This window comes from Octopus bimaculoides, chromosome 2 (genome assembly GCF_046866305.1).
Source record: "Octopus bimaculoides isolate indiv1 chromosome 2, ASM4686630v1, whole genome shotgun sequence".
Lineage (NCBI taxonomy): Eukaryota > Metazoa > Mollusca > Cephalopoda > Octopoda > Octopodidae > Octopus > Octopus bimaculoides.
The window spans coordinates 123252211-123260771 of record NC_142929.1 but is presented as its reverse complement, the minus strand read 5'-3'; the positions used below and the strand labels follow the sequence as shown (position 1 = coordinate 123260771).

General features: G+C 35.7%; 1 long non-coding RNA gene across 1 annotated transcript; it reads right to left on the bottom strand.

The window, feature by feature from the left end:
* Positions 1-458: 458 nt before the first annotated feature.
* On the bottom strand, positions 459-8258 carry LOC149137223 (uncharacterized). The gene is made up of 3 exons (XR_016240732.1): positions 7370-8258; positions 1469-1602; positions 459-621 (listed from the first exon to the last, which is right to left on the bottom strand). It is a non-coding gene; the product is annotated as an uncharacterized LOC149137223 (long non-coding RNA).
* Positions 8259-8561: the final 303 nt, after the last annotated feature.

Below are 8561 nucleotides of genomic sequence, written 5' to 3'. Positions count from 1 at the left end.
GGATGGAATGTAAACATGATGGCGGATTACTGCTGGATCTGAAAGAGAGACTGCAAGCAACTACCAAAAGCTGGAAGGAAATGAAAATAAAGGAAGTTTGAAATATACTATTTATATACTATTTATATCTTTTTTATTATTGTTCTAGTCATTTGTTCTTAATTTCATCATACTTTTATCTAAAAGTCTGGCACAAAAGGGAATGAATAACAAAAAAAATCATCATATCTTTGGCAGCCATTTGTACAAAATCTGTATTTGATAGGCAAAAACTAAAAACATATTTGAGATCAGCACTAAAAAATGGTTCAGAATAACCTATAACTAGACAATCAACACGGTGATTTTTTAAAGAAATACTTGGCACAACTTGTATATGAAAAATTAAGTCAAATATCGAGATGTGGGTTGAATTACAAGAATATAAGCTTTAAATGACAATTTCACTCTTCACTCACATTGGCCTAGTAATCTTTGGACAAAATATTAGTTTCATTCAACATAATATCTGATCTCTTACTTGTATTCCAAGGTCTCTTAGTCACAGAATATCCATTGCGATAATTACAACAGTGAGGTCATATACATCCAATAGATGCACCTGAAATGTTTCACTTGTTGCTGAAAGTAGCAAAAATAACATAGATTTAGAAAAGGAATACTGTTAAGATACAAGATTAACAATAACTAATAGATCTAATGTTCAAAACTTTTCATCGAACATATCTCTTGGAGAAATGAGATTTTAGGTGCTCGTAAACAGTCATTATTCTATTCAAATGTAATAATCTAATGCGGAGATAGGTAAAGAGGAAGAGAATGTGATTACATTGACTTCTAATCCATTTATCTTGTATTTCTGTTAATCAACACAAATTATTTACTTTGGTGTTGTGTATTATTGACTAGATATGTAATGTGAATCTGAAAGATAACTGGATGTATAAAATGTAGCATAGTATAAGAGGACAAATATTGTGGTGTGCTGTAATAAGACAGCTGATGTGTTGTAATAGGGCAGTTGGTATGGTGTAGAGAGACTTGTGCATTGCTATTATGAGAGAGCTGGTCTGATGTGGCATAATAAGACAACAGATGTGTGACTGTGTAGAGTAATAGGACAACTAGTGTGCTGTAATAGGACAGTTGCAGTGTTGTAATAGGACAATTGGTATGGTGAGGTTTGATAGAATAACTGGCATGGTTTAATAGAACAGCTGATGTAGTTTAATAGGGCAGCTGGTGTGGTGTAATGTAATGTAATATTACAAATGGTAAGATACAAAGGACAATTGGTAAGATAAAAGGACAATTAGCGAAGTGTGGTGATTAAGACAGCTCATGTAATGTTGTGTGAAGTAATACTCTGTTGTCTAGTGTTGCAGCCATACTAAAATATTTCTCTACCATAACTATGTCTGTAGCCAAAGTAATACTACCTGTCTCACTTTCAGAATGCTATACCTACTCATCGTATTGATAGATAAAACTTGGAAGTCCACCTTCATCAGTTGTGATACTTAATTTGTGTGTGTTCTTTCCTTTCTCTCCAATGTGACCAAAAATAATAGAATGGGCCAATTCAAACCATGTTCCAGGAGTCTGCAATGAATGAACCAGACCTTTATTACGATCTACAATACTCAAGAGAAATCAAAAATGTCATATAAAAAATAAACAAAAACAAAGATTAGAACCATAGAAAACTAACCGCTAACATTTTTTATAGCACAAATGTCTTTGCTTTTGTGAAATGTAAGGTAAATAGGGTCTCTGAGACAATTCTACTTGGAGAAGTGGCAGTAATGCTAGCAGCAACAGCAGCAGTAGCAGTAGTAGTAGTAGTAGTAGCAATAGTATTGTACTGTGTTAGTTGTGAATTGACTTTGCTGGAAGAATCATTAGCACACCGGGCAAAATACTTAGTGGCATTTCGTCCGTCTTTCTGTTCTGAGTTCAAATTCTGTTGGGGTTGACTTTGCCTTTCATCCTTTTGGGGTCAATAAAATAAGTACCAGTTGAGCACTAGGGTCGATGTAATTGACTTAAGCCCTCCCCTGAAATTTTAGGTCTTTTGCCAACAGTAGAAAGGATTATTATCAAATTTCAAATCTTATTGAGATTGATTTTACATTTTATCCTTCTGGTTATGTACTGGAATTTTATCAGCTACATGTCACTCCAATATAATGTGTAGTTTAGCAACAATATTGAAAATCATTTTCTCACTATTAAACAATTTTTTACCATACAGCATTCTCTCTCTTGATAGAAAACTTCATATTTTGCTCCTGAAATTTCAATTTCTAAGTCCATTACATTTCATTTAGTCTTCAAAGAAGGAAGCTATAACCTTGTTTTGTGGTGATTTCATTACACTGTATAATATCAGTTATATAACCTAGTATATTTATTTTACAGAATTCTGGAACCTGAAAAATGAAGGGCAAAACCAACTGTTAACAGGATTTGAATGTACCACTCTGATATTGCTATTCAGTCATCTGGCTATACTTCTGTCATATTTCTCATCACTGGTAACTTGATCTTGTTAGATGACAACTTTATCCACTCAGCTCCTAGGTAATGTTGTAAAAGGATAATGACAACCTTTTACACATTAGCTAACCATTTGATCTCTTGTTACATGACAATTTTTACCTTGAACTAATGTGGGATCATCTTTGCAATCAATCAGTCTGTCTTGGAAACTGCAGCCAAAATTTCATATCACATCCTATTATCTTCAAAAAGCAATGATACTTATGTAATGTACTCCTATATGCAATGTGTCTAAATAAAATGGGATGGCCACATGTGTGGTTATAGGTCTTTTGGATCAGAACTAACCTGGGGTTAAAAATGACCACTGCTAACTACTCATATCTTACCACATGATCTCAGTATTCAGCCTCTTTGTCAACTAGATGCTTCCTTTCTTCTTTCTATTTATGTCAAGCTTTCATCTAGTCCTCTTTATCCCCTGTCAATCCGTAATCTCTCTCTCTTTTGCTTTCTCTCTCCTTTCTCTGTATATTCCTATCACACAGCCCTCCCTGTCCCTTATCAACCTGTCATCATCTGGTCATTTGTTCCCCATGAACCCATCATCATTTAACCCTCTCTGTGTACTATGTCAACTTGTTAAGTACTCTAGGTTGCACCCTGTCAACCAGTAATCTAGTCCTGTATATCCTCTGCCTACTTGTCATCAGCCGTCTTTCTGTCCCCTGTCAACTTATCATCATCTACCCATCTTTATGTCTCCTGTTGGCTTTTCATCATCTAACTTGCACAGTGTCCTTTGTCAGTCTATCAATAAACTCTGTCACATGTCACACATATTAATCTGACATTATATCCTTTCTGTCTCTTGTTGGTCTACTATCTAGCCTTCTCTGTTTACCCTGCCAACATGTCACTAAGCCCTCTCAGTCCCCTGTCTACCTGTTATTATCTGTCCCTTGTCAAACTCTCAATATCTAGTCGTTTCTGTCCTTTGTTAAGCTATCGTAGTGTAGTACTTTCTTTGTCTCTTGTAGATCTATTACAATCTTAATCCCTTCTCTGTCTCTGGTCAACCAATCAACAGTTAGTCCTTTCTCTGTCATCCTGTCATCTAACCTTCTCTCTCTGATTTAGCCTGTCTTCTGTTAAACTTTCATCGTTTAGCCCTTTCTCTTCTCTGTCAATCTATCAGCTTGATTTCTCTGTCTTCTGCAATGTTATCATGTTAACCACTTCACCGATATCAAAGCTCTCCAAACAGACTCACAAAGAACTTTTATATGTAGTCACTGGATATACTAGGATTTCTGGCTGAGTGAATTGCGTCACGGTACTGTTTTTTTCTCATAGACAGTGTCCAACTGCCACTACTATACTGTGTAGTCGACAAAATCAAAAACAAACAATGCGCATGCGCGATATTAAAAAATATAAAATGGTGACAATTTACCCATCGCATTCTGTATGTGTGTGTGTGTGTGTGTGTGTGTGTGTGTGTGTGTGTGTGTATATATATATCAAGGGTTGAACAGACAGAACACAACAAAGAGAAAAAGTTAGACGAAAACAGAGCAAACGAGAATCTAGACGAAAACTTAACGGACGGGGAATATAGACAAAGACACGATACAGGGAATATTCGTAGCTGAGATTTCCTCCTCAGTCAATGAACCAACATATCATTGTGGTTTCGCGCCATTATCATTGAGACCATTCAATCCTGGAGGCGCCAGTGCTGTTATTAAGCTACTGGGAAAAAGCTAGCGAATGTATACTGAGACAAAAACAAACAACACATTATATAGATACAACAGACGAAAAATTATGCATATATAACAACACGAAGCCTTATACAACAGAAGAAAAAATATGATAATAATTTATATAAATACCACAAATACAACAGAAAGAGCTTTGCAACTATCAAACGAACTTAGTGGGGTAGCGCAGAGTGAAATGAAGTTCTAATGGACGTAGCAGGATCCCAGGCCAGTCTGGTCAAAGGTAGAGTGAAAAAAAAACACCGGTCACGCGGTAAGGTATATATATATATATATATATATATATATATATATATATATATATATATATATATATATATATATATATATATATATATAGGGAAAGAGAAAGAATGGTATACAGAGAGGGAGAGAGAGAGGGGAGAGGAGGAAGGTGCAGAGCGAGTGGAGAAACTGAGTAAAAGAAAGAGAAAAGAATGGTACAAGGGAGACAAGGAAGGGCGGAAAGAGAGGGTAAGAGTGAAGAAAAGATAGAGTAAGAGTGGAGAAAAAATAGAGTAAGAGGGGGACGGAAAGATAGAAAATAGAAAGAAAGGGAGACAGAGAGAGAAGAGAAAGGTACAAAGGAGGCAAGCAAGGGACATGATAGGACATCTAAAATAGATAGTAAATGTTTTTATTTTTCATTCCCTTTCGAAATTATCCCTAATTGTGGTGTGGAGTTTTGACTGCTCCTTCTAGCGGATTAGACGTCCTATTATGGACATCTCTGATGTATTTAAATGAATAATTTATAGTCTATTAACTAAATTTTTCTTCTCGCTAGACCACTGGTAGCAAATAGAATTTCTAAATTTTTTTTTGCTACCCTCAGATTTATTAATAATGATAAAATGTTTTTTGACTAATTTCTGGAAGTAAATCGGCATTTTGTTTTTGTATTTGCTGCCGATAAGAAAAACCGCACATGCGCGGGAGATTTTGAAAAATTATAGTATATAAGCACAAGTCATGTTTCTATCTAGTGCCTCGTGTTTATATGTTAATCTTGGCTTTTCCGCTGATGATAGCTGGCCTTGCAAAATATTTTATTTTATTTTGCTAAATATAGCTTGATTTAATGTCTTTGGTGAATAGGAAGCTGGCAGGGACAAGAAAAAAAAAAGAATCGAATCTTCGAAGAACATGGTTGGTGTCATGGATGTAGTACGAGAGGTAAACAATTAAAGGAGTTCAAGAATTTGGTAATGAATTCAGCTGGGGTGCTGCACGCTGGGGCAGATGGGTCTGTTGGGATTATGAATCTTGGAGATGACGTGGATGGTAAAGTTCGAGGTGTTTGGACAATGGGGTTGGTGGTGAAGGTGAAGGAGGAAGGGACGAGTTTGTGGAAGGTGGAGGACACGCGCTGTTGGTAGCTGGGGTGGAGTCAGAGGGCAGGGGGCGGTAGAATGCAGGGTTGCTGCGATAGCTTGGTAGCTAGTGATTTAGAGAGCTAAGTCTTCCTGGGAATGAAACAAAGTGTAGTGTTTCCAAAGATCGGAATATAAACACTGAGTGAGTGAGTGAAGAAAAGAAAAAGAAAGAGAGAAACTGGTAAGGTTGGGAGCCAGATCTGAGTGTGTATTGTTTGAGGGTAATGGAAGAGACATTGCCATGGCCGGTAGCCTTAATGCTTTGAAGTGACTGGAAGTATTTCTGCACCAGGCATGTAAGAGATCTGTAGTGGAATGGGATAGCTTTAGAGAAGATTTACAACTTGGCTAAAATGTAGTTTTAAATTCAAAGGGGACAGGATATATGTGGAAGCTTTATAGTAGAGAATTGGGGGAATTTTGACCAAGTAGGGCGTTGTTTGGTCTGTGGGTGTATGATGCGCAGTCGTAGTAAGTCAGTGGTCGAACGAACCGATAAGTGAGATACTACAGAAGTGAAAATACATCGAGTGCTAGGAATGTTTCTGTGTCGGTCAAAGAGGCGTGTAAAGGATGAAAGTAGTTGATGTAGAGCGTTGAAGATTACCGCACCAGAAAGAGATGAATAAGAGCTCTATAAAGGATTGAGAATATTAAAATCACCAATGACGATGACTTCAAAAAATTGAAATATAAGTCATCGATGTAAGAAGCACGGTAAATATTGGTGGACGGAATAATTTGGAGTGTATAAAACTGATGTATTTGGAGGAGTGAGTGCGTGAGCGAAGGTGGGTAAACTTTGAAACAGAGTAATAAGAACTCTTTGTTGCTGATAATCCGGACGAGAGAGCTGAGTGGCGTCTATACATGCACAAACACCATCTTTCGGAGTTAAGTTTGAGTAATGCGTGTAGCCAGGACTAAAGAGATACACTGTAGATAAAACCCAAAAGATTTGTTGCGGAGAAGAATAAGATATGTTGTTTCCGTGTCAACAAGAAGTGATGTATGGGGTCTAGGTAAGACTGGACTCCATTGATGCTGCAAAAGAGGAGGGAGAATTGCATGTCTTTTAGTCTTTGACATTTAGGGAAGTGCAGAGGGGTTCAATGAACTGAAAGGTAACAGTAAACCCCGACCGAATGTATACAACAGAGCGAACTCTGTCAAAAAAGATATGAGCCAGAATGTGGTATTAAACGAGGAGGCATGCTTATATCATTCTAAAAGGGGGCATCTTTTAACCATGTACAGCAGGACCACATTAGACAAACAATGTCTTAGGTTCAACAACACATATATATGCATTTACACGCACGCGCGCGCATTTATATAGTTGGAATTTACAAAAAAACAAAAAACGAAGAAAGGTGTGTAAACAACAAACAGGTGTATTAGTTTAACGCTCGGGAAGGTGAGAAAGTCTTTTACGTTTCGAGCCTACGCTCTTCAACAGAAAGGAACACGAAAAAATAAACAGACAGAGTATAAAAAAAGCTTTAGTCGCTAGCGGTCAATTATGGCAATGGCCGAACAGAGGTGGTCAGACAGGAGAGGTACGAAGAAGGGGATATATATATATATATATATATATATATATATATATATATATATATATATATATATATATATATATATATATATGCCCTATCTCCCAATATATATTGAAGTAGAGGTAGAAGTGATGAAAAAGGTAGTTACCTGTCCGATGTATAAATCAAATTCTTTTATTGAACCCAAATCAAACGATTTTTTTCTCGATCATAAGAGCTGCAATCACCAAACTGGACGCAAGAGACAATATAATTCCACAAAACATTTTTCAGTGACCTTAATGAGACAATGGCGATTCTAGGTACTGTAAGTGTAGTTATGGTTCCCGGTTACTGCTGAAAGATTTTAAATTAACAGGATTTGCTTGTGGCTTTCTGGAAAACTAAAGAATTGTAAAAATGTTCAAGTTGTCGGTGTTGGTAAACATTACCAGATGTTGATAAATTCTTGGTTGCATAAAACAGAGTTAAATACAATTAAAAGAGATATCAGTATAAGCAAGATTGATTCCAAGATGCAAGTGAGATTTCCGGTTTAAATTGATACTAAAGTTATAATAAATCAAACCTATAATTCTAGTAAGTGACGTAAAGAAATTATTCATTTACTAAGTGATTTTTCAACTTATTTCTTTATCAATTATTAGTTAAAAAAAAATCTTTTGGAAATAATTTTAAATTAGATTAATAATAGTAAAAGTTATGGTTTATGTTTTTTGTGTTTCTATTTTTTTTTTTTTTTTTTTGTTTTTACAATTCTGTAATTCAAATCTGTTATTCTGATTTAGTTTACACTAATTTAAAGAATTTGTAATTATTTAAGGATGCTAACTGCAATTTTCTTCTTAAAGTTGAATTAAATATGAAGTTCTGAAGAAGTTCATTATAATGGAGTCAGCCTTCAACGTACTCTCCGTCTTTAAGCCGCTGCAACAAATTACCAAAGAACCATCAAACGTTTTTATATAATTTCAAAAAACATTGACCTGTGGGTAATTTCATTTGTACTATAGTAAAACATGCTGACATGCGGCAAATGGATACAGGCATGCGTATGCATTTGGTAGTGCATGTGTGTACATATTTACTTTGAAATATATTGATAAGTTATGAATATGTGTGTGTGTGTGTATACGCACAGAATAAAAGAAAAAGGAAGGAAGAAAATAAGATACGCGAAAATAGGTATGGGGTAGCTATATATATATGTATGTTGTATGATATACATACCTACATAGACACACACTTATACACTTATACAAAAACGCGAGACAGTAAGATGAGGAATTTTGAGTGACACATAATTTTGTTCAAGTCTGTGCATATGTGTATAACACACC